Here is a 25,523-nt window from a genome sequence, read left to right as displayed (position 1 = left end):
ACCAATACAGATTTCTCCATAGTTTTGATGAACTCTTGTCTTGAGAGAGGTCTCCTGTAGATCTTCAATCGATGCCCATTGACAAGCATGGGAATGGCTTCCTCATCAATGGTTCGAATGAGGACAGATCCATTGTCATGGCATTTCTCCACTGCATATGGTCCTAGCCATCTGGTTCTCAGCTTCCCCTTGAAGTCTTTGTATCTGGAGTCATACAACAAAGCCCAATCTCCCGGCTGAAATTGCTTGTCATGGAGATGTTGGTCATGCCACACCTTTCTCTGAAGTTGAACCACTTCTGAGTGAAGGAGGGCCTGCATTCGGTGCTCATCCAGGCCATTCAGCTGCAGTAGCCTTTCTTGTTGTGCATGGCTGAGATCTAGGTCCAGCTGAGCTGCCATCCTCAAAGTGTTGTATTCAAACTCAATGGACAACAGAGCTTTCTTCCCATAGACCAGCTCATACGGTGTGAAGCCGGTGGTGGTCTTCCAAGTGGTGTTGTAAGCCCATGTGGCTTCAACCAGGCGATCTGCCCAGTCCTTTCTGCTGCTGCTCACCACCTTAGTCAAGATCCCTTCTAATGCTCTATTGGTGACTTCCACCTGCCCATTTGCTTGAGGGTGATAAGGGGTGGAAGTCCTATGCTTGATCTTGTGATGAGCTAGGAGATCTTCAACCAGGTTGGAGGTGAACTGGCTCCCTTGATCGGTGACCAGCTCTCTTGGATAGCCAAACTTATAGAAGATGTTTTCTCTTAGGAACTCGGCCACCTTTTCTTCTGTTGCTGCTTTGATTGCTTTGGTCTCTGCCCACTTTGTCAAATAGTCAGTACACACAATGATGTAAGTCCTTTGCCTCGAAGAGGGGTTGATTGGGCCCACAAAGTCCATGCCCCACTTCTCAAATGGCTCAAGAGTCACTTGAGGTTGGAGAGGCATCTCATCCCTTTGGGTCGGTTTCCCCATTCTTTGGCATTGGTCACACTGACTGACATATCTTCTGACATCTTGATGAAGTGTGGGCCAATAGTAGCCTGCCTGCAGGATTTTGAAGGCAGTTCTCTTTGCTGCAAAATGTCCTCCACAAGGCCCATCATGACAAGTGAGGAGGATATCAAAGACTTCCTCCTCCCTTACACAACGCCTTAAGATCTGATCGGGGCCAAGCTTGAACAGATTGCCCCCGATCCAAGTAAATGAGGCACTTTTTCTGATGATTCTGCTCTTCTCTCTGGAAGATAGGTGTGGAGGGAACTGTGCTGAAACAAGATAGTTTGCTATATCAGCAAACCATGGAGAGAGTACTGAAATAGCAAACAGATGTTCATCGGGCATCTGGTCATCCACTGTTCCATCCTCATCTGCAGACAAATCCAATCTAGATAAAAAGTCAGCAACAACATTTTCTCTACCTGGTTTGTCAACAATGGTCAAATCAAACTGCTGCAATAAAAGTAACCATCTAATAATACGAGCATTCACATCTGGTTTATTCATTAAATATCTAATAGCAGCATGGTCAGTATGTACAAAGGTCTGGTAACCAGTAATATAATGGTGGAACTTGTTCATTGCATGGACCACAGCCAAGAATTCTTTTTCGGTTACAGTGTAATTCAGCTCAGCTTTGGACAAGTTTTTGCTAACAAAGTAAATGGCATATGGAAGTTTTTGCTCAACTTGTCCTAAAGCTGCACCTATGGCTTTGTTCGAGGCATCAGTGTGGATGTGGAAAGGTAGGGCCCAGTTTGGACCTCTCAGGATTGGGGCTGACACCAACTTGTCCTTTAATTCATTTAAAGCCCTCTGACAATCGTCAGTCCAATTAAACTCCACATCTTTTGCCAACAGGCCAAACAATGGCGAGGCTAGCTTGCTGAAATCTTTAATGAATCTCCGGTAGTATCCTGCTAATCCCAAGAAACTCTGGACATCCCTTACCTTTTGAGGAGGTGGAACCCTCTTGATGAGAGCAATTTTGTTAGGATCCACCTGCAACCCTTGGCAAGAAATGGTATGGCCTAGCACGGTCCCTTCAGTCATTAGGAATTCACATTTTTCAGGACTAAGGGACAAGTTCATCTCGGTGCATTTGGTTAGGACTTTTCCCAGGTTGGACAATGCTTCCTGGAAGTTGGCCCCATAAGGAGTAAAGTCATCCATATAGATTTCTACTGCATCATGGACCAGCTCCGAGAAGATGCTCAAAACAACTCTCTGAAAGGTAGCAGGAGCATTGCACAGCCCAAAGGGAAGGACTCGATAGGCAAAGGTACCCCAAGGACAAGTGAAGGTGGTCTTATCTTGGTCTTTCGGGCTGATTTGGATTTGGTTGTACCCACTAAACCCATCCAGGAAAGAGAAAAACTTCTTTCCTGCCAGTCCATCCAACACTTGATCTATGAAAGGTAGAGGGAAATGGTCCTTCTTGGTAGCTTTGTTCAACTCTCGGTAGTCCACACAGATTCTCCATTTCCCATTTTTCTTGGGAACCAACACTAGAGGGGACACCCATTCACTATCTGAGATGGGGTAGATGAATCCGGCATCCAACAGTTTTTGCAATTCTTCCTTGACAATGTCCTTAAGGGCTGGATTCATTCTCCTCTGAGGTTGCCTAACCGGTTTACAATCCTCTTTGATGTATATATGATGGGTACAGACCGAAGGATGGACTCCTTTCATTTCCTTATAGCTCCAAGCAAAAGCATCTAAGTGATTGGCCAACAGACTACACAGCTCCTTTTCCTGGGAAGGAGATAGGGAGGAGCTGATCTTCAATGCTTTCTCAGGGCCGAACTCCACATTCTTGACTCTGGGAGTAACAGGGTTGGTTGTACAAAGATCCACTAAGGTGCTAGCTTGGGCATCCTCCACCAATTTCTCTAAGGGTAGTGCACTGGAAGGTGGATTCTGGATCAAGGTCTCGATCAAGTCATCCTCGGTTGGGGGGTCTCTTCTAGTGGTATCTAAGGTGCACAGAGGTGCTGAGTACACCTCGTCTTCCTCTCCTTCTTCCAACCAGAGTGGTAAGTCATGCTCTAAGGAGGGTTGGGCAGGAGGGTATAGGACTAGTTGCTTGGACATGGGACCATTTTTGATGGTCATGTTTCCTGCACGACAACTTATGTAAGCATCTGCAGTAGCTAACCAAGGCCTTCCCAAAATGAGAGGATATCCAGTAAGCTTGGCCTTTGGTTGCAGAACCAGGAAGTCTGCAGGGTATTCCCAAGAGTCAATAGAGACCAAGACATCCTCCACAATCCCTTCGGGAGTCACGGTGGAGCGATCTGCTAATTGCAGTACTGTCGAGGTCTTTCTCAAGGAACCCTGAAGATTAAGCTTAAGCATGGTATCCCTGGTCATCACATTAATGGCGGCCCCCAGATCAATCAAGGTGTGAGGTATAATGGTGCCATTGATGTGAACATCTACTACAGGACTTCCAGGATCTAGGTACTTTGGGCAGATGACTTGTCCTAACATAAGGTCAGACAGTTGTCCTATGACATTGATAGTTGAGGCATCTTTCTTTCATCTGCCTGGGTGTTTGAAACACTTCTCCTTAACCAGTTTGTTGTATATTGGCACATCCTTGATGGCTTGGAGAAGTGGTATTTTTACACACAACTGCTTGAGCTCACCCAGAAGCTCATCCTCCTCTGGGTTGGGTTGTGTGGTGGCTGTTAGTCTCTCAGGAAAGGGTGGAATAGCCTTTGGTTCACTTTCCTGTTTATCTTCCTCATCCTCTGGGGGAGGAGGTTGGCGATCTGGTAGAGTCTTTCCAGATCGAAGATTGATCTCCTGGATCTCCACAGCATAGGTAGGGCATGAGGTTTCCCTAGTGTATACCTGCTGGGCCTGTCTATTGTTGGGGTTCGGGTTCGGTTGAGCAGGCATTTGAGGTTGCCTTGGAGGAGCAGGAGGTAATGGCTGAGGTTGAACTGGTGGTGGAGGCAAGATGGCAGGAGGAGTGTTGTATTGGGGCCTCCACCCCGACTGAGGTGCATTCCATTGAGGCTGTGGCTGGGCATGTGAGTGATATGAATGAGAAGTAGGTTGAGTGGGGTACTGAGGTGGATAAGACCATGGAGGAGGCATGGACCATGAAGGATGAGCAGGGGGACCCCAGGAAGGCATAGGAGTCGATTGGTTGGGGCTGTAATAAGCTTGAGATGCCCCTTGCATCCCCTGCTGATAAGGTCTAGATCCCTGTGGCCTCCTTTGGTTGAGGTAATAGAGAGGCTCTGTGGGAGCTTCTGTCCCTTGGTACATGGCTTTAAACCCAGGTAAGGTTGGACACTGATTTGTGGGATGGTCCTCCTCACAAACGAAACACACTTCAACCGAATGCAATGGACATTCGTTCTTAGGGTGTCTCCTTGTGCACCTAGGGCAGAAAACAGCCAAGGCTCTCTCAGCTTCTTCTTTCTTTTGCTGAATCCTGAATGTGTCAAGCTGCATGGCAATGGTCTGTCTCACCTCACTCTTAAGATCTTCTAATTGATTTGCAAGCTCATGTTTGGAGAAAGGGACACTAGTTGAGAGGTGGTTTCCTCTACCTCGTTTCCGAGCTGCCCTGGAGTGGTTTCTAAACACAGTCTTGATGTCCTCATAAGGCAGTTGGTAAATGTCCCCCCCAGCTAACATGTGAAGGGTATCTAAGAGGTCTTCAGGGACTCCTCGGAGCAGGACCAACTTGAGGGATTCAGGGTCAAGTGTGCACTTGGCCCGCTTATAGCTTAGTTGGAACCTCTCCTCATAATCCTCTAAGGACTCATCATTTCCCATGGTCATCCGAAAGATTTCCCCCTTTGTTTCCTTGGACCTACAGTAATCCCGGTACTTGGTATTGAAAGCTTGCTGCATCTGAGCCCAAGTGGTGATACTATTCCCAGGTAAGCCCATGAACCAGCGTAGTGCTGCATCCTTAAGAGTGGAAGGAAAAAGTTTCAACTTTTGCTCATCTTCAGTATAGTCATAGGTTCTACAAAGGACAGAAAACTCAAACAGGAAGGTATCCGGATCTTCAGTAGTTAGCCCATGGAAGTGAGGTAAGGCGGAGGGGCTAATGTTCTTCATTTTCATCTCTCCATTGGTTTCTCGGATGGGGAAGGCACCTTCTATTCTCTCATCTTCTCTCCTATTGTCAGCCATAGCTTCAGATGGAGTGGTCTCTAACTCTTCTTCTACTATAGGGTCTTTGGATATCTCAGGATGTTCACCTATAGGTTCCTCTGGGTCACTGTCACCAAAGAAGAGAGAAGGGTGACTCAGTGATGTGGTGGGGGTGTTTGGTAGGAATTTGCCTGATCTATCTCGGTTCCTACGAGGCATGAAATGGAAAAGACTTTCTTTTTCTTTTGATTGTTTTTGCTTTGCTTTTCTTTTGGTACCTGCAAAACTGAGACAGATTGATCTACAACTAACTATGAAAGATGCAGAATTAAACTGAAAGCAGGAAAGAACTAATCTACTTTGCTCAAATGAAATTGCAAGAATGGAAATGCTAATCTACGCTTGCAGAAAGGAAATGCTATTCTATGAAAGCAGGAAATGCTAATCTATGAAAGCAGGAAATACTAATCTATGAAAGCAGGAAATGTTAATCTATGAAAGCAGGAAATATCTATGCTACTTTTGCAGAATGGAAATGAAGTAAACTACTTAGCAGAAGGCAAGAGTAAGAAAGTAGAAGAAAAGCAACAATTACTAATACTCTGACGCTTCCCCGGCAACGGCACCAAAAAGATGGTGGGCTCCAGTATTGTAGAAATAATGCTACAACTCCTGGAGCTTCCTATCTCTAATTTTATCAACCCGGTAGTTCGTACAAACTTGGAAGCGACGGTGTTGTATGCACAAGTACTAGCTCTTGTCGCAGCTGTCACTTGGTCAGCTGGCACAAGTCCGCTAGGGCTCAAGCCAACTTCTATATGCTCACAGAAGAAGCTTTATGAATGATGGACGAAAGCTAACTCAAAGGAGACTAGTCTAACTGCAGAAAGAAACTGAAAGCCAATAAAGCATGAAAACCCTAGTAAACCCTAATTTGACTAGCTAGACCCTTACAATGCAAAACTGTGAATGAAACTATTACCACTAATGCCATTACTTGCAGTGAACTGAAATACATGCATCTAAGCTACTTGCATCTGAAAAGACATGTTTTTGTATTTTTTCATTAAGTGGTTGGATTTATTGTGATGATGCTTTTGATTAGGGTTTGGTTGTGCAGGAGCGGTTGGAATGGAAGGAAAGCATGGGCAAGGTCAGGATGGCTAAGGGAGGTCCCAGAGGGTCTCCAGCATCAGTCCACAGAAGTCTACCACGTTCGGATGCTCAGCAACCGAGTTTGCAGGCTTCTACAGGAAGTCTGCAGGGGATCCTACAGGAAACTCAGGAATTTCTACAGGAAGTCTGTGCAATTCTACAGGATGTTTGGCCGTGGAGGTTTTGGGAGATGGTGAAGTGTTGGAGTGGTGTGGGAGGATAGGTGAGATGGAGATGGAGCTGGTGATGGCTCAGGAGCAGAGAAGTCAGATGGAGGAAGAGTGCATGCAGTGGGTTGATGGCTGGAAGGATGGGATCAATGAAAGGTTAAGTAAATGAAGCTACGTGGCAATGGATGAACTGGAGGGTAAACGAGCTGGACAGAGGCCGAGTGGGTGACTTGAGGAGAGATCAAGAAGAAGAAGAAGGAAGTGGAATGATATGGAGCAGCGTAAATGAAACAAATGACTTATGCACCAAAACGAGAATTCATTAACCTATGATAACTGTGCCATGAAACCTATGAACAGCAATGGAAAACCAAGAAAAGAAACTCGTGCATGGAAGTGGAATGTAGAAGTATGGTTCAATATCAAAAGTGCATGGATGGATCTTCAACGAAAATGACTATGTTGCAGCTTGCATGGAAGTGAGAAGAACTGCGTTTCTTTTTGGTGGTTGGTTATGGACTGCACCCCAATCCCTAACAGAGATGGCAGTGAGCCTTAACAACCTTTTTCTGGAGCTCCAATGAATTATATCTATCCTCTTCTAACCTAAGCAACTGGAAACAAATTCACCATAAACTAATCCTATTCAATCTCATGAAAAAGACTAAATTAACAGACTGTAAATTCGAATTGCATGTTAAAGTAAAAACTCAAAGTGCTGGAACGAAATGCAAACAACATTACAACACCGAGGAGATCTATTGCTCTTAGGTTGGGCCCTAACCTGAGAGCTATAGCTCCCTTAGAAACTCAGAATGAGATCAAAATCTGCCTGCCTTTATTCATAAACGAAAATCTGATGTCATGCCAAAACTGGCTTACAAAAGGAACAAACACCGAGCTGTAGCTCGTACTTCCAAATTACAAGAGCAATACAAAAGTTCAAAAAGCTCCTATCCAAGGCTACGGCCTCAGTATTTATGCAAAATGATCATCCAACAGGTGTCCTTGATTTGTGGAGCTCGGCTGTCCAACTGAAGGTTAAACTGCTGATCCTGTAGAACAGTTATAACTGCTGTTCCTGTAGAACAGTTGGCTGCCTCTAAGCTCGGTGGGGGAGATGGATTGGAGCTCGGAGCTATGGTGGGAATTACGAGGAAGGTCCCCAAGACCGTGGACATCCTCTCCTAAAAACTAGCAGTGCCACCTCATTGTCTCCTTGTCTCCTTTTTCGTGATCTTTGCTCCCTTTTAATGCGAAAACCTGAAATCATCATGTATTAGTCACGTAGATAGAATGCCTGCCCTTCTTCCTACAAACAACACGAATAAACCAAGAAATGAATGCATAAGCAATAAAAAATGAATGGTTTGAGCAGAGCAAGTAGGCCAAATGAGCCCAAATTGTACCAAAAATTGTGGCTCATCAGTAGCCTGTGGAACGCCAAATCTGGCAACTACATGATTGAAAAATAAAAGGGCAGCTGTTTCACCAGTGTTATCTAATGTAGGCATCGCCTCGGCCCATTTGTTAAAATAGTCTACTGCGACTATGATATACCCATGCCCCCTAGTCGAGGTGGGGTTACATGTCATGAAATCAATGCCCCATTTGGCGAAAGGCCCAACAACAACTATCGGTTGTAGGGGTGCGGGTGGTTTTTTGGTTTTGCTATCGAAAATTTGACATGCATGGCAACTTCTGACTGCGGTTATGCAATCTTTGAACATTGTTGGCCAGAAGTATCCTGCTCGTAAAAAATTTTGTGCCGTAGCGTAACCAGATTGATGCCCCTGCACACGCCTGAATGGAAATCATTCAGGACTTCTTCGGCCTCCTCATGGGTGAGGCACCTCCTCAGAACTATATCGATGCCCCGATGGTAAAGTGTATCACCGACGATCATGTAGTCTTTTGATTGGTATCGAATACGTTTTTGTTCCGAGCGAGAGGTATTAGACCTATATTTTTGGGTTTGGAGATAGATGATTATATCTCCATACCACGGATTCCTTGAAGATATCATAAACAAAGATTTATCCACGATGGTTTCTTCGGATGTTTCATCGTTGGACGATGATGGGAGATCGCATAGTAATTCCGTGAAAACCAGGGATTTCTTTGATTTGGAGTTTACAAATTCCAGATCAAACTCTTGAAGAATTGCTATCCATTTTGAATATTTTCCCCCTAGCAATTGTCACGACAATATATAAGTCATGGGGTTGCAATCTGACAAAATGGTAGTTTTTCGAAAGAGGACATAGTGTCGAAATCTCTGTATCACTTGAACAACTACGAGAGCTAGCTTTTCAACATAGGAATACTTGCTTTCTGTATCATTTAAGTTCCTACTCAAATAATATATAGGATGTTCAATTCTGTTGTCTTCTTGAACTAAAACCATTGCGATGGTTGTATCCATTGCAGCCAGATATAGCTTAAAGTCTTTTTGATAATCAGGAGCGTATATTAATGATGCTTTCATTAGGGATTCTTTTAAAGAATCAAAGGAAGCTTGCACGACCTGATCCCAAACAAAGGGTACTTCTTTTTTCAATAGACGTGTATAACCTTTAGCAAGTTTGACATAATTTGGAATGAACCTCCTCAGAAAGTTTGCTTTCCCTTGGAGTTTCTGAATCTGAAGAAAATTTGAAGGTGGAGGAAAATTTATGATTGCCTGAACCTTATAGGGGTCGAGACGAATCCCGTCCTTCGAGACTACAAAGCCAAGAAAATGACCAGAACTGAAACAGAACACACATTTGTGTGGATTGAGTCGTATCTTATAGTGTTGGCAACGTAGAAATATCGCTCTCAAATGCTGCAGATGATCGGTCCGCTTTCGCGAATGATCCGGAAGGTCGTCGAGATATGGTTGAACAATGTTTTTGATGTCATGGAAGGCATAATTCATCGCCCTCTGAAATGTTGCCCCTGCATTCTTTAAACCAAAGGGTAATTTACGATATGCAAATGTGCCCCACAGACAAATAAACACAGTCTTTAACTGGTCTTGTGGGCGGATATTTATTTGATTATACCCGGAGAATCCATCCATAAATGAAAAGATTTCACATCCGGCACATTCATCAATTATCTGGTCAATAAAGGGTGTAGGGTAGTTGTCTTTTGGACAAGCTTGATTTACATCCCTATAATCGACGCACACCCTAATTGTTCCTTGTTTTTTCATCACAGGAACAATGTTCGATACCCAATTGGTTAGAGGAACCGGGTAAATAAAACCAGCATGGAGAAGTTTCTCAACTTCTGCCTTGATGGTAGTGGCTTTCTTGGGGTGCACCTACCGTAGCCATTGTCGTACCGGTTTGACATCTGGATACATCTTGATTTCGTGTTCAACGATATTCAAGTCAATGCCTGGCATTTCATCATATGAACAAGCAAATACATCTCTGAATTCGCAAAAAAGAGCGTTATATATTTCCAGTTCCGAGGGAGAACAACATTTGCCAGCATAAATATTCTCTACAACATCTATTTTGGTCGAGATATTTATGGCAATAGTCTCTTCAATATTGGACAAGTTTCACTCAGAATCCACCGTGTTTACAGTATTTGATAGGAAATCAAAAACTGAAGGATGATGAAGGTCATCAGGAGTATCTTCTTGACAATCCGGAAGATGGGAACGATGGTGGTAATCTTCCCATGACGCCCCTTCAATTATCATTGACTGAAAAATTCCTTTGTCAGTGTAATGCACTTGCGACCAAGGATCTGAAGGGGTGCCATATTCCTTAGACCTATCTATCCAAACGCTTGATGAGCATTGATTCGGGTCTGCCTCCCATGCCAAAAACATTGATTGCTACAATATTTCTATTGGGCTTGGAGGCAATACCTGCAGATGATCCATGTTAATATTGTCTTCTGAGATCTTCTGAATGGAAGATATCATATTGCATGTTCCTACCATCGCCACTTCTGCCAAATTGATTGGAGGCAGGAGGGCAAAAGTCCCCATTAATATAAGGTCTTTTAGTAGGTCTACTCCAATATTTTGAAGCGAATGGGGGCTTCCATGGATCATCGGAATGCTTCCCGTAACTTGGGAACTATTGGGGAGAAATGTTTGTTGGTCAACAATTTTAATTCCTCCTTGAAAAGGAAATGCAATCTTCCTAAAGTAGGTCGACACAACCGCAACCATAGCATATATCCAGGGCCTTCTCAGTAGGATGTTGTAATCGAGGTTTCCATCGATTACTTCAACATCTATTTCTATTGTTTCCTCCCCCAGTTCAACTTGCAAGTTACTTAGAATCCCATATGGGGTATATGTTCATCCATCAAATGCTTTTAATGTCGTCGAAGATTGTGACAAGGTTGGAGATCCTAAGGTTTTCCAGCAACTCATCGACATAATACATGTAGATGCCCCCTCATCAATAATTGTTCGATGAACAGTTTTGTTGAGGGCTTTCACTTGAATGAGGAAAGCTAGTTGAGCTGGTAACTGAGGATCATGTCCTTTGTGATTAAAGGACACAAGATTATAATCCTTTGGGTCTATCCCACCTATTGCTGATAATAAAGCCTGCTTTTGGGAGGGGCAATTTTGCAGTACCTCAAGTGTCGACATAGTGGATGGCGATTGGGCCAGATCTTCCACTATATTATAATGTTGTGCTGCCCTGGCACGAGGATTAAATCTCGACTTGTGTACTACTCCCTTTGGCAGTTTTATTGTTAGCTCTGGAATGATGGTTGGCAGAACTTCTATTGAAGTTGTTATCGAACTACTAGGTTGATCTTTATCCTTGTTGTTCGACAGCTGTGGATTCCCGTAATCTTTATTTCTTGTCGATATCAAAGCATCATTTTGCTGTCTCAAAACTGACAACATCAGCAATTGGGATGGGGAAGCATTATCACTAGAAACCAGATTAGTTCCTAGATTCGGAAACGGATCGGTTAATACCGCCGTGGTTTTCGAATTCTTGAAGAATTTTCTAAGCTTAGCTTTATAGGGACAATTGCTTGTCCAATGATCCTCATTGCATATAAGACATGGACAATTTGGTTTCTTATCTCCAAAAGGGTTTGCAGAAGATTTTTCAGGTGATGATTCTTCCTGTTTCTTCTTCTTCCCTTTGTTTTTCTTCTTGCCTCCTGGTTTCTTGGTTTCTTTGCCTTTATCAGTTGAGACATCATTTACTTCCGAGGCGAGAAGTTCTTCTTTTGCATTTTGACTAGAAATCTTACTGGCCTTTTTAGATGTAGCCTTTGTCGATTTCGTGTCTGTTGTGCCAATCACGCCATCGCTGGCATGAGAGTCATTGTTCGATTTAGGAGGGGGAGGAATGGAAAATTTCGGCCTGGGAGCGTCAGGGATTTTATTGTAGAGCGTGCCAGACTGAGTATAAATTAAGTCTAAATATTGCGCACGAGCAATAACTTGCTCTTCAGTGATGACTCCTCCTTTTGCCACATCTTCTGTAATGGAAGGTAATAATGAATTAATAAACCATTAAGCTAAAAGCTGATCAGGAACATACGTTTTTACCATTCTACGACGACGTCGCCACTCATGAATATGATCGGATATGTGAGTGGCCGTCGTTTGTTTGAAATTGGTAAGGAGTTCTGTTCCCGTTTCGTACCTTATGGGTAACTGAAAATGGGTTAAAAAGGTTGTGGCTAGGGTACTGAAGTTATCAAACAAAGCTCTAGGTAATTCGATATACCATTTTGTTGCCGGACCAGTTAACGTTCTCTAAAAAAGGTGAAGCCTAATCGAATCATTGTTTAGGGTGTTTGATGAACACCACAGATGAAAGGTCATCACATGATTCGACGGGTCTTCACCTGGATTTCCATTAAATTTAGGAATATCTGACGGAAGTTTATGCAGAATTGCTAGCCACCAAGGGGCGTAAGCAATTGGATCATTCGTTAGTCGATTTAGATCCAGTAACTCTAAAGTTGCCACGAAGGGTAACTGTTGATTCAGGTTTGGCGAAGCATACCCAGGATAAGATGGGATTGCCTGAGAAGTTCGTCTTTGCATACCAGCATAATGCGTTTGATGATGATAACTCTGGTAAGGTTGATGGGCATAACCATTATAGAATGGTTGATTTTGACCGTTTTGAATATATGGCTGCCCATTATTTGCAAAGATTTGTTGCTCAGATCCTTGGTAAACTTGTTGGAATTGTGGTTGTTGATATTGCACCAGCCATGGTTGTGAAGCCATGTGCTGTTGTCCAATACTGGTTGTTTGACCAAGATGAGGGATAATTGTACCCGTTTGGGCCTGTGTCATTTCACTAGTTGGCGATTGTGGTTGATTCGCAGGGACAAGAGGCTGTTCCATTACAACCTGAGAAACCTGAGATTGGCATACAATAGGCAACGCTTGTACTTGTGATACTGTCACAATAGCCGATGTAGTTGGTATGTTTGACATAGGTAAACATTGTTGCATTGAGTATACAACTCTTGGTTGTTGAGGCAGTATTGGCACCCAACCGCTAGATGTAATTCCAGCATAACCTGAATTTTGTTGTGAACTCTCGTATGGTTGTCCTCCCGGAGGAGACAATGAAAGGGTATATTGCCCTCCATACGGTGGTAATCCGGTACTCAAAGGAATTGTTTGTCCTTGAGGACCGGACTACCCAAATTGACACCTTGAAGGGTCAATTTGCTGAGACTCAACGTAAGAGTTCCTGGATATTATTCCGGATGAACAAACAGGAACGGACCATACTGTCGAAATAGCCCCTAAGTGGGCCCCATCCAGTGATTGAGAGCTAGTTGGGACAGATGGTATGCCGGCAAACATTGTTGGAGTGACAGCAGGAAGTTCTACCATTGCTGTGTCGGATGACACAGTCCTAGATGTCGACGGTTGTTCAGACATTTCTAGTCTATCCAAAATATTTCCTAGCGATTCTACAGGAGCTTCCGATAACGGTAGACTAATTTCTAATGAAGAAGGATATAGGGTGATCCCAACTCCAAATTGCGATGGAGTACTAGATGGAGGATCCTCCACAATCTCTTCTATAGCAATAAAACCAGGTGGAAGAGGTTGACTGTCAAGTCCATAAAATATTTCTGGTGCCGAAGAAGGTATAGAATCTGCAGCAACAGATGTCTTGGGAATAACACCTTCCGAATCAGCTATAGATGGAGCTGGTTCAATAATACAAGTGTTTACCTCCACACTAGGATCAGTCCTACTGTCCTTCGGTGGCTGCGGAACTTCTTCTATAAAGGCAGGGATACCAGAAATGTTTGGAGTAACCGGAGTCTCCGATGGTGTTGGAACACTTGTTCTAACTTTACCAGGGGATTTCGAACTGGTTAAATGAGTTCTCTTTGTCCGTAACATTTTTGATTCTGGAGACAAAGATGGTTGACTTGTAAGCCTCCGCGAACGATGGGGTTTCAATTTACTTTCTTCCACGATTGCGGATTACTCGATCAACTAAAAATAAAGGGGAAATATGTTTCTGAATTAAATGAATTTTAGATGCTTTGACAAAACTTGTTTTTTCAATTTTTAAGAGTAGAGAAAAAACAAAAGATGACTCTAGTCGCCTTCGATTTTTAATGAGCCTGAAGTGACAAGTGCTCAGATGGACCTTTTCCTTTAAGGAGTCTGAAAAGGAACGAAAGAGACTGCTCTGGAAATCTAGACAGAGGGATTACCAAACCAATCGCAAAACTGCAGAATACTTTTTACGGTACGGCAGTCAATCTTCCCGAATGTTGTGTTTAGTGCATTGCGATCGATAGGGCAGTAGACACGACTTCCTATGGATAAAGGATAAAGCCTATTGTGGTCTCCCAATATATACTCGACGGTACGTGGGAGCACAATTCCGTACTGGCACTTATCGTCTCAAAGTGGAGGAATCACCCAACCCGCAATGAAAACAACAATTACCAGCCTTTACGACGCCGGAATACGTCTCTAGCCTAGACTTCTAAATGTTGTGCGTTATGTTCCAAAGCATTTTTAGATTCATTAAATTTATGTTACAGTTGATCTTTCTTAAGAAATTTGCCTTTCAGGTTCACCGTGTGATGTAGATATACAATTCCTAAAATGCAATCTAAGATAATAAACAATCGTTTAATCTTCTTTTTGCAATGAAAATCCTAGCTACTAAGGAAAGAGAGACGAAATTCTTTCAACATAGAGCAGAGAGCACACACTATATGCACTGTCCTAAATCAAACCAACAAACAGTCTAAATGCAAATGCACATGCATGTATTTTTTTTCAGCCTTCTTAATGTGTGAATGATAAAAAGAAAGCTAAGCGCAAATCTGAATTATTTTTCAAAGCGACATTACTAAGTTTCTTTTCAAGACAAAATGAAGACAATGACGACACTTTGTTATTTGGAATTGAAAACTTGCTTTTGACACTTGAAAAACTACTAATTCAAATCAAATACAAGAGTAACAGTGTAATCAACTATCAAAAACAATCGGATTCTCTTCTATTTCTGAAAACGACACTTGCGACACTTTCAAATCAAGAAACGATAGTTCAATTACGCTACTTATTTGTAAAAGAGAACTGAAAATGGATCACAATACATAAAAACATTTACAGTTATTTGCACAATGGAGGCGGAATAATGGTAAGGAAGGGGGTTTCAACAGAGGTATACTGACTACAGACAGCAAAACTCCTGAATAAAGCTGAAAAGAGTGAACACAGAAACCAAAACTTAAGAGCAGAAGAGGTCTAGTCTGATCAGCACACTTGTAACACAGGGAAAGTGAGATGCAGTGCACCTACTACACTCGAGAAGTGCGATGCATCCAGATTCCAAAGAAGAGAGAGTGCGATGGTCAAGGGATGAGACTTCAACTGGGTTCCGGGTCACAGTTTGTAGCTCAGTTCAAGGATTTAGGCCGAGCAAGTGGTAATCAATAAATAAATCACAGGGGTAGATCTAAGGAGGTTACTAGAGCCACCACAAGGGCAATTAGAAAGCTTGTAAATCAATTGTTCAGTTTATAAACAAAACATAGAGATAGACTGAAGCAGCATTGATCTACTTTGCACTTGCATAGCAAATGCAGTTCGAAGGCTAGCTGGCTTGACTTCAAGCTCTGTCTGTAAGTTTATAAAGCAAACAAATATAGACAAAAAAACAATCTATTCGCTCCCCAGCGGAGTCGCCATTTTTTTATCGGGAAATCTAGTGTCTATGCAGAGCTGCGAGTCCCACTAAGGCTGGTAGTTACCTTAGAAACAAACAAACTAAAACCACTTTCGTTTTCCTTTATGAGAAGTAGATAAGAGGAGAAAGAAGGAGACCAAACTCTATCTTGCGCTTGGTTCCTTGCTTGATTCCTCTCCCTTCTGATAGATCTTTGCCACTCGCTTCCTCGTCTACCTAGCTTCAAAGAGCACCTATAGGATCAAAGCAGCATAACACTATCCAAGAACATAGATCTACTATCATAAACAATATAGGACCAGATATATATTGACCACACAAATGCATATATCATCAATCATACAAGAATGTGGAGGAAAACTTGAATATATTTATTAATAATCAAGAATAACAAAGAGGATTACAACCAATTGTTCTAACCCAACATCATCCTCTCAGCAATAAAGCCCTTCTTCACCTCATGAAAAGCTTAGATCACCCAACACTATGATGTTACACCAAGAAACCAACAACACTTCCTTACAAGATACAAAATTCCAGCCTCTGGATCTCTGGGATGAGGGATCCATATATAGATGTTTGCAAGGTGGGTGAGTCAGATTTTGAGATTTGATTAGTGTCCTCTCTCTGATAGTTCTTGATTCCACTTGGAGATTGATGATCTCTTACTCATCCCTGGGCGAATGCAGAGAGGCAAGTGCCACAGGAGAAGTTTCTGGAAGATTCCATGATCCTCCACCTTGTAGATTGACCCTGCCATTTGTCCACTCTCTCCCATCGCACCCCATAGAAGGGCTTTTCAGTATGCATCGCACCTCCCATGAGTATTTAGGTGGGATGCAACGCACTTTGACCATGGAGCAGGTGAGATGGTCCAGTTTTGACTAGTTTTGAGTAGTTTTTGATGGAGAACTTCTAGGAGAAGATGTAATCAGTTGACCTTGTTCTTTTATAGGTTGGAACAACACTTTTAGGGACTTAAGAGCCCTTGGTTTATGTACATTTATGATTGGGGTTGCAGTGCCCAAAAATGTCTATAACACTGAGGCATCAGATGATATCTGAAATGGCAAATCCCAATTTGGTCCTTGAAGGACTGGGGCTGTAGACACAAGATTCTTTAGATCCTGCAGAGCACGTTCACATTTTTCTATCCAAAGAAAATCGATGTTACCAGTTAGTGCATACAGAGGTGTAGCAATATGCGAAAAAAGTTCTATAAACCTCCTATAATAACCAGAATATCCAAGAAAGCTGTGTACCTCCGTTTGAGTGGTAGGAGTGGGAATAAGAAAAATTATTTGGATTTTGGCTGGGTCTACCTGAATGCCAGCTGCTAAAATATAGTGTCCGAGAATACGTCCTTCAGTCATCATCATATAGCATTTTTCATGGATTAAACAAAGCCTGGTAGCAATGCAGCGTTGTAGGACTTTTTCCAGTGTATCCAATGTTGGATTGTAATTGTCTCCATACAGTGTAAAGTCGCACATGTATACTTCAAGTCCTTCATTTATTAAGTCTGCAAAAATGCTGAGGATAGCCCTTTGGAATGTGGCAAGAGCATTGCATAAGCCAAAAGGTAGAACTCTATAGGCAAATGTTCCCCAAGGACAAGTAAAAGTGGTTTTTTCTTGGTCTTCAGGGGCAATCTGGATCTGATTGTATCCACTGAAGCCATCCAGGAAAGAAAAGAATTTCTTTCCTGCCAAAGTGTCTAATACTTGGTCGATGAATGGGAGAGGGAAGTGGTCTTTTTGTGTTGCTTTATTTAGTTCTCTGTAGTCCACACAAATTCTCCATTTCCCATTCTTTTTTGGTACCACCACAAGCGGAGAGACCCATTTACTATCGGAAATTTTGTAATTCTCCCAGAATGTCAAAATCATGATATTGTGTAGGTTGAGGTATGATTAATCATTCTGGGAACGGGGGAGAGGATGTGGTTGTTTGGTTATGAGTTTGTTGTTTGTTCACATCCTCTTCTTGTGACAGATGTTCTCTGGGTAACTGATTTTCAACATGGGCTGTCTTTTCTCCCTCAGTTTCAATAATACGCCCAGATCTTAACTGAAGATCATTACACTCCCTCAAATCAGCTCCTATTTATGATGTTTCTATTATTTGGACAGATTGGACCGGTTTGTTATTTGGATTGGGGTTGGGTTGGGCTGGGAGTTGCGGTCTCAGATTAGACTAGGGATTTTGTTGTAAGGCTGGTAGTGTAGGTTGAGGGAGCGGCATGGTTCCTATTGGCTGATGCATCGGTCTTTGCCAGTTTGTCTGCCAGGCTGAACTTTGTGAAGTAGGCAGAGTCCATTGTGGTGGGTATGCGTTACTTTGCCAATATGGTGGAGTATAGGGAAAATTCGGCCAACCAGATGGGCTTGCCTGATTCAGCCACGGGGTTGATGAAGGAAATGACTGAGGTGACCAGTTTGGGGGCGAGGGTTGGGATTGACTTTGCCACATATTATATTGTTGAGAATTATACTGTAGAGATTGAAAAGAAGACGTCGGGTCCGAAAACATACCAGATTGTCGTGGCTGCCACTGATGGCGCTGGTTGAGCAAATATACCGATTCTGGCTCTTCTTCTGCTTCCTTATATACTGCTTTTAATCCGGGAAGTGAGGGACAGCTTTCCGTAAGGTGATCTTTTGTGCAGATGGCGCATGTTCGGACTGCATCTAGTGGACACTCCTTATGGCTATGTTTCTTCCTGCATCGGGGACAGAAGATTGCCAAATTCTGTTCTGCCTCCATTTGCTTCTGCTTGGCCTGCATAACATCAAGTTGTGTAGTTAGCGTCCCTAGTATATCAGTTTTAAAATTTTCCAATAGATTTTCAATTTCTGCACACGTTACTCCTTCTGCCGAAATTTTGTTATCTCTTACAAACCAATCATGTTCTGCCAGTTTCAATCTTGTGCTGCCTCTTGAACTCCTGATACATAAGTCAATAATGTCAGCAAAATTTTCCTGATAAATATCTCCTTTTCCCATAATATTTAATGTTTCAATCCATTGTTCCTTCATGCCCCTAATTAATGTTGTTTTTAACACATTATCAGGTAAAGGTAGTGATGCATAAGGAGATCTTTGAAGATTATACTGAAAATGTTCCACATACTCCTCTAACGTTTCATTTGGTCTAGTTTCCATCTGGAATATTTTATCCTTCAGTTCTCTAGACCTGCAATAGTCCTGATATTTCTTTAGAAAAGATTCTTTCATTTGATCCCAATTATTTATAACCCCGCCACCTAATCCCATAAACCATCTTAAGGCAACCCCTTTTAATGTAGAGGGAAATAATTTTAGTTTTTGGGGGTCGGTGGTGTAATCATATCCCCTACACATCACATCGAACTCAAATAGAAATGCATCTGGGTCTTCTGATGTAAGACCGTGGAATGTAGGAATATGTTGAAGAGGGATTGCTTTCATGGGCACATTTGCTGCAGTATCCACTATGGGGTATTGCAATGTAGAGGTTTGGGTGTTTGGCTGGTTTTGAGCCATTTGGTCGAATATATGCTAATAACCTTCTGGGATATCTAGGAGGGTATTCCTAGGTTGAGAAGGAATGGCTTTAACAGGAATGGTTTTAATAACACTTCCTCTGTCTGGGATAATGAGAGTGCCTAATGTCTGAGGAGATTGAGTTTCTTCAACAATGATTTTTGCAGCACTTCCCTTGTCTGGGTTGTTTAATGGCTAAGTTGTCCCAAGAGGAGACCTTGGTTCCTCAGTTTCCCTTGTTTCTCCTCCTCCTTCACAAAGATGGCTGAAATTCCCTTCTTGCAATAGTTCTGGAGTAGAATTTTCAATTTCTTAAAAGCCCTGCTCTTCAGTTTGACTATGCACCTCAGCAAAGGCTACAGATGGTGATCCTGTGGCTTGAAGGGAACTAGTAGGCTGTCTAGAAATAACTTTTCTAGTCCTACTGAAGGCTGACATTCTGCTTTCTTGAAGATTTCGTCTATGAAGGTTGATCGGCCAAGGGTCACCAGCCCCTTAGTTTTTTCTAGCTTGGGTAGAGATTTGGAATTCTTTTCTGGCTTTTTCTGCTTAGTCATCCACACAAATCAATTGCTAGATTCTACCCAAACAAAATAGCAGCAAATCTGTAGGAAAGCGGGCAGGGGAATAGGGTTGTTACATGCTCCACATGTAGGTTCTTACCTTCCATTTTTAAAACCCAATTCTTCCCTAACAGGTTCTTACACTACTCTGGAAAAAACAAAAGGCTACACTCTTTCCCGAGCAACGGCGCCAAAATGTCAAGCTATAAAAAGGGTCTTTTTCACCTCTAATTACCTCACATTAGTTGTCAATCCAGGAACATTTTGTTATTTCAAAGAGTGTCTCAGTCTGAGGCTATCATTTGCTAGAGTAATGCTAGTAGTACAGTGTTCCGAAATACAAGATTAAATGGATGCTTGTTTATAGCAAACTACTTCAAAAGATTAAACTACACATTCAGAAAACTAAGCAATTTATCAGTCAAGGGTTCAGTAGCAGTAACTCATCCCTTTGTAAACTGATGGAACTAAGGTAAATCAGAGAATAGATCGTGGATCTAGGAGCCAGGCAGTAAATGTCAGTGCTCACTACAGCCCTGGATCGTTCTTCACACCAAAATAACAAAGGATGGGAAATGGAACGACAGATAAGAAATGGAACAACGAAATAAGAAATAGAACAGCAAATCTGAAATGGAACAACAAATCTGAAATAGAACAGAAAACAGGAAATTGTAACAGCAACTAAGTCTAGCAAGCAGTAACACCTTAGTCTACAAGATCAAATGCACGAATCGTGACCTACAGGAATCAAATGGCAATCCTTCACTCTTAAGGACGAATTGAACAACACACCAAAATGGAACAACACTGATTAATGATGAATTATAGAACAACACTTCAAAACCATATATGCACATGGCACACCTTAATAGTAACCTGATCTTGGTAAACCAGTTATCACTCTCAGTTATAAAAGATTATGACTGTGTTTCAGAATGGAACAACAATGTCTATAGATCCAACAATCGCAAAGAACATAATCGCTAAGATGAATTCCGTAATATCAATGAATAAGTGCACAGCACAAAGGCTCTGTAATTGAAAATCAACAATATTCTGTAAATACTGACAGTATTATATCAACACTTAGAAGAACAGTGATACATTGCAGATTCAATGCAATAGTTCTGTCTCAGTAAAGTAAACATAACAGAGCATGTGATGTAAACTAACAAAACACATCAGATTACCAAATAACGTTGATAAGCAAACCACGCATAAACCAAACGTAATAGTACAGGAGCAAGTGTCCTCCAGGGCCGAGCCCTTAGCCTCCAGGGATACACCACTTGAAGTTATTCCAGACTCAGGGATGAAATAACAACCGAGTTTGTATTAATGCATAAAATGGAATTATAGTAGATCAATTCTCAACGAGACTCGATGATCAAAGTTTCAATCTTCAGAGAAATTACATAAAACATAAGGATTTGATCGACGCCTTGAGCTAACAGTGCTGCCCCTTTTATAATGATGAAGGCGGAGATGTCTAGGTGAAAAAATAGTTAAAGCAGTGATCCCTTAGGATCAAAGGATCCTGAGGGATTCGTCGAACCGTTAGTTCTCAGTTATCTCTTTTCCTTCTTGCACCGAGCCGACATCTCCACTTCCTTTCCAGGGCTGATTTGCTTTGATTTGTTTTGCCTTGTTTGCATACGGTTCCCCGTCAAAGGGACAGCGGTTAACCCGGCCTTGTTCTTTCCTTCAGAACGACAGTCTTTTGTTTTCCCTTCTTTCTGCATAAGAAAATGACAATTGTCAGTGTTTCCGCTTTGCACATTAATCTCACAGGTTTTATTACAATTCCTTATCATTTTCCTAGTTCATGATGCAAAAGGTTTGTAAGTTCTAATGAAAAGATGTTGAAATAATTACCAAAAGCATACCTTCTTTAGTACTCCACAGTCCCCCACGGTTTACAATAGTCTGCAGAGCTTTACAGAATTTAAGGCCGACATGCATAACATCTATATCAGGGCATGCAAGGACCTGATGAAACAATGGACAAAGTTACGCTTTGTAGGCACTGATGACACCATTTTCAATGTCCTGGAGGAATGGCCGTTGGAGTGGCGCACTCAAAACATTGCAAATATCGAGAAGTTGGTGGTGCAAAGAAAGAAGGATGAGGCCTAGTTGTGCATCACACAGTTGGCCGAAAATGCAGGAAGGATGTGGTGATAATAGAAATGCAAGCAGTGCATGACACGGCACACAGAGCAGCCGAACAGGAGAAGGCTGCAGCAATAGCAACAACATAAGAGGCAGCTGTGAAGGCAGGAAAGTACCAAAAAACATAGGTCCAGAAAGTATAGGAAGAACAGATCGAAGAGGGCAGTACAGACCTACAAACCGTGTTGATGCAGCTGAAGCACCAACACCCAATAAAGCAGGCAGGGTCGCGTAAAAAGATCAAGGCTTTGAAGTTGGCCATCGACCTGATCACCTTAACCAAGGGTGATTTGCATGACATCAACGAGATAGTGCACGATGTCACCTCTGAGGCTCTACAATATTTCATTCAGGAGAACCAGATTTTGTGGGGGGGTCCTCAGAGCACAGCTACAGGAATTATAGATGTGCCCTCCTCAGCTTGGTACCCTCTCGACTAGCCTCACGGTCGGCTCAATAGCAGCAGAGAAGATGTTGCGCACACGAATGACGAACACCATAGTGCTGCCGGAAGGAGCACTAGTGCCATCAAATGAGACAGATAGGCCTTTGGTTAGCACGTTGAAAGGTCTTGGTATGAATCTGGCTACACTCCCACGCGAGACCTTATATGTACTACACGATGGGATAACTATAGAGCTGCAAGCTAGGGAGAGACGTGCGCTCCAAGTTCCGAGTGAACAGAAAATAAATATGGAACAATTAATATTGCAGCATGATGAAGTGGTGTCACAGAATCAAAAACTAGCACAGGTGATAAACAACGCTTTCCAAAGCATCCTGGAGCTAGCCATACCAGTAGACATACCAGCGGAGGTATGGATCCATAGGTTAGCAGCAGTGGTCTGCGAGGTGAAGGAAGACGAGCTGCAGTTAAAGGTGCAACCATCCACTCCCCCAGAAGTCAGAGAGCAGCGTGTGAGTGCTATCACAACGGGATTGGAGGAACTTGGGGGTGCAGTGCGAGACTACACCAACATGTTGGAAGAATCACTTAAGGTCCTCACAACTCTACAAGAGGACCCCAACATCTAGCGCTTAGAGACCGTGGTGTGCAAACTCCAACAACAGTATGATAGTGTCCGAGGAACTGTGTAGACAGTGGTCCTCACTGAGAGGCTTGTAGAGATGCATCAGGCTAAAGCACTGAAGGAGCAAGTGGATGAAGCATGACATAGGGAAGTAGTCCTACAAGTGTGCGTCCAGCCTTAGATCGACGAGGCCTTCACCATCACGACAAATATTGAAGGCAAGTTAGCACACATGCAGGGGATACACACATGACTGCAGAGAATCACTCCCGATACAAAGGTCTTGGAATAGCAGATGCAATAGATCCAAAAAGCAGTAGCTCAGTGCACTACTGACCTCTGCGCAGTACAAGAACGGTTGGAGGGACTCCACACAAAGATCATCGTGCCGATATAGTGGCTCGAGGTTGAGTCACGCTATTTATGTTGGGGGCCTATTGGGTATGGAATCCCCCTCAAGGCATGTTTTGGGCTTAAAAGCCCAAGTTTTGACCAAGTCTTTTGTGAAAGCTCTGCGAATTGCGGGCGTGGCACGTGAAAGTATGATAGAGTTATAGGGTTTTCCACCCTAGTTTTGTAATGTAATGTCGGCTGGTTAGACCAACCCTTGGTTCGCGGACCATGGGTTTATGTAAATATAGAGAGGCTCTAAGTTAGAAATCGAAGGCAATGGAATGTAATGAATGAATGAGAAGTCTAAGTGATTGAGTCACAGGTTGAAGTGTGTCTTTCTGGTTGTAGAGTAGGAGAAGGCTCTGCAGCTAAGTGCGCGGACCCTTGCAACTGAGTGCGCAGGGCAAAGTCGAGTTTGTAACCGAGGAAGGAATTAATAAAGAGAAGTTTTGGTATAAATCCATGTATCTATCCTGGGTTAATGCATGATTGATATAATATACAAATATATTGTTTATTTATTGCATGCATCAGTATGAATGGTTTGTATTGTTAAGTACAACTTAGAGCACTCAAGTAGGCAAAGCTAATTAACTAACATTGGAATATAATTAAGATCTAAGGTAATAACACATATCGCAATGTTCAACCATTGGGTAGGGTTGCGCGAAGGTAGTATATCAGGCTGCAAGGTACGGGAAAGTGCACAAGGAAACCTGCGCACAGGATCAAACTATGAACCAGTAGAACTCATCAGAAATCCCTAGGGTGTGGAAACCTGGTTCTAGAACCCTCATACTACTTTGGGTGAGACCTCAGTCCGTGCTCTACGGACTGTTGCTGAAAGGGACAATAGTTTCGGGATTTGTTTGGCTAATTAACTCTGAACCTGGGTCAGGCCCTAACAAGCCAACAAGTGGCGAAGATGACATGTTGCCTTCTGGAACTACGTAGTGCGTAGTTGGAGCTAGCTTGAACTATGCATTGTATAATTCTAGAGCTCAAACTTCTGGATTGCGCCTTAAGATTGCGTAGTGCTAGCTGGGCAATGTAAAAATCGATTAAGAGAAGTGAAGATCTGCCCAAGGGAAGTGTGAAAATTGAGAAGATCTAAGAGATAGTGTGAAGAGGAGTGCAGATCTAACTAAATGTGAGTAAATGCGTGTGAATCAAGTACAACAATTAGTCAAAAAAAAAGAAGAAGAAGAAGAAGAAGAAGGAAGTATGTGAGGAGAGTCGTCGCAACAGCGACCATAGGTGAAAAAATAGGAAAACTAATGTGACACTTGGGAAAGGCAAACTAAAACTTAAAAAAACACTTCTAAAAATTAAAAAAGTTAGAACTCCAGCAACCATGAAGAGAAACAAGTGAAACAACACTCGCATAAGCCAAACGTCAAAAAGTGACAACAGAAAAAGTGGCAAAAGATGACAAAAGAAAAGCTCACCTAAAAAATAGACGACGATTGCACCGAAGGTTCCTTGATCTACTCGGGAATTTTAGAGCTCCAAGATTGAGTTTGCAAATGAGCTCTAGAAGTGTCAATTAAATATATCTGGGTGAATTAGGGTTTATGAAGTGCATGCATAAAATCAGGGAAAAAAATGACACTTGGCGGAAGTTTCTAAAAATAGTGCAAGTTCCTCCTTCGGGATACTAAAGATAGATCCCTATTTTTTAGGGATGGTTTTATTTTGTCTTTTAAATTTTTTTGGGGAAAGTTCCCATGCACACTGCCAGGAAAGACTATGTAGTTCTAGGGAATTGGGCATCTTTTAGGCTCAGTGCACTGCAAATTTTCTGAGCTTAGTGAGGGTTGCACAATTTCTCGACTCATTGTTGGGCTTCCTTCCATGAATGTGTAGCCAGGACTCCGTAATTCCCATCATCAAGGTTCCTTTCCATCAAGGATTGCACAGTTTCTCGAGGTTAGCCCGAAATTGTTGTGAGACCAAGTTGGGAGATCAGCTTGTGACTTAGAAAGATTAAGCTAAGTACGAAAAAAATAGAAAAAATGAAGAGGTAAGTCTCATTCGGAGCATGAATATCTAGATCAATGCAAGATGAGCTCTAGTGTGAAGGGATGCTCTAAAATTGAAGCATAAGTGAAATTTTGGAGGGTGGTTGTAGCCGCTACAACAATATCATAGCCTAAGAATCTTCCTTAGGGATGGTCCTTGTCCAAGAAGATGATACACACAATGAAAA

Source organism: Pinus tabuliformis, chromosome J (assembly GCF_031772625.1).
Source record: "Pinus tabuliformis cultivar Carrire ecotype Pingquan chromosome J, CPIR1, whole genome shotgun sequence".
Taxonomy (NCBI): Eukaryota; Viridiplantae; Streptophyta; class Pinopsida; order Pinales; family Pinaceae; genus Pinus; species Pinus tabuliformis.
The sequence above is the reverse complement of the archived record's forward strand: the minus strand, read 5'-3'. Positions refer to the sequence as shown.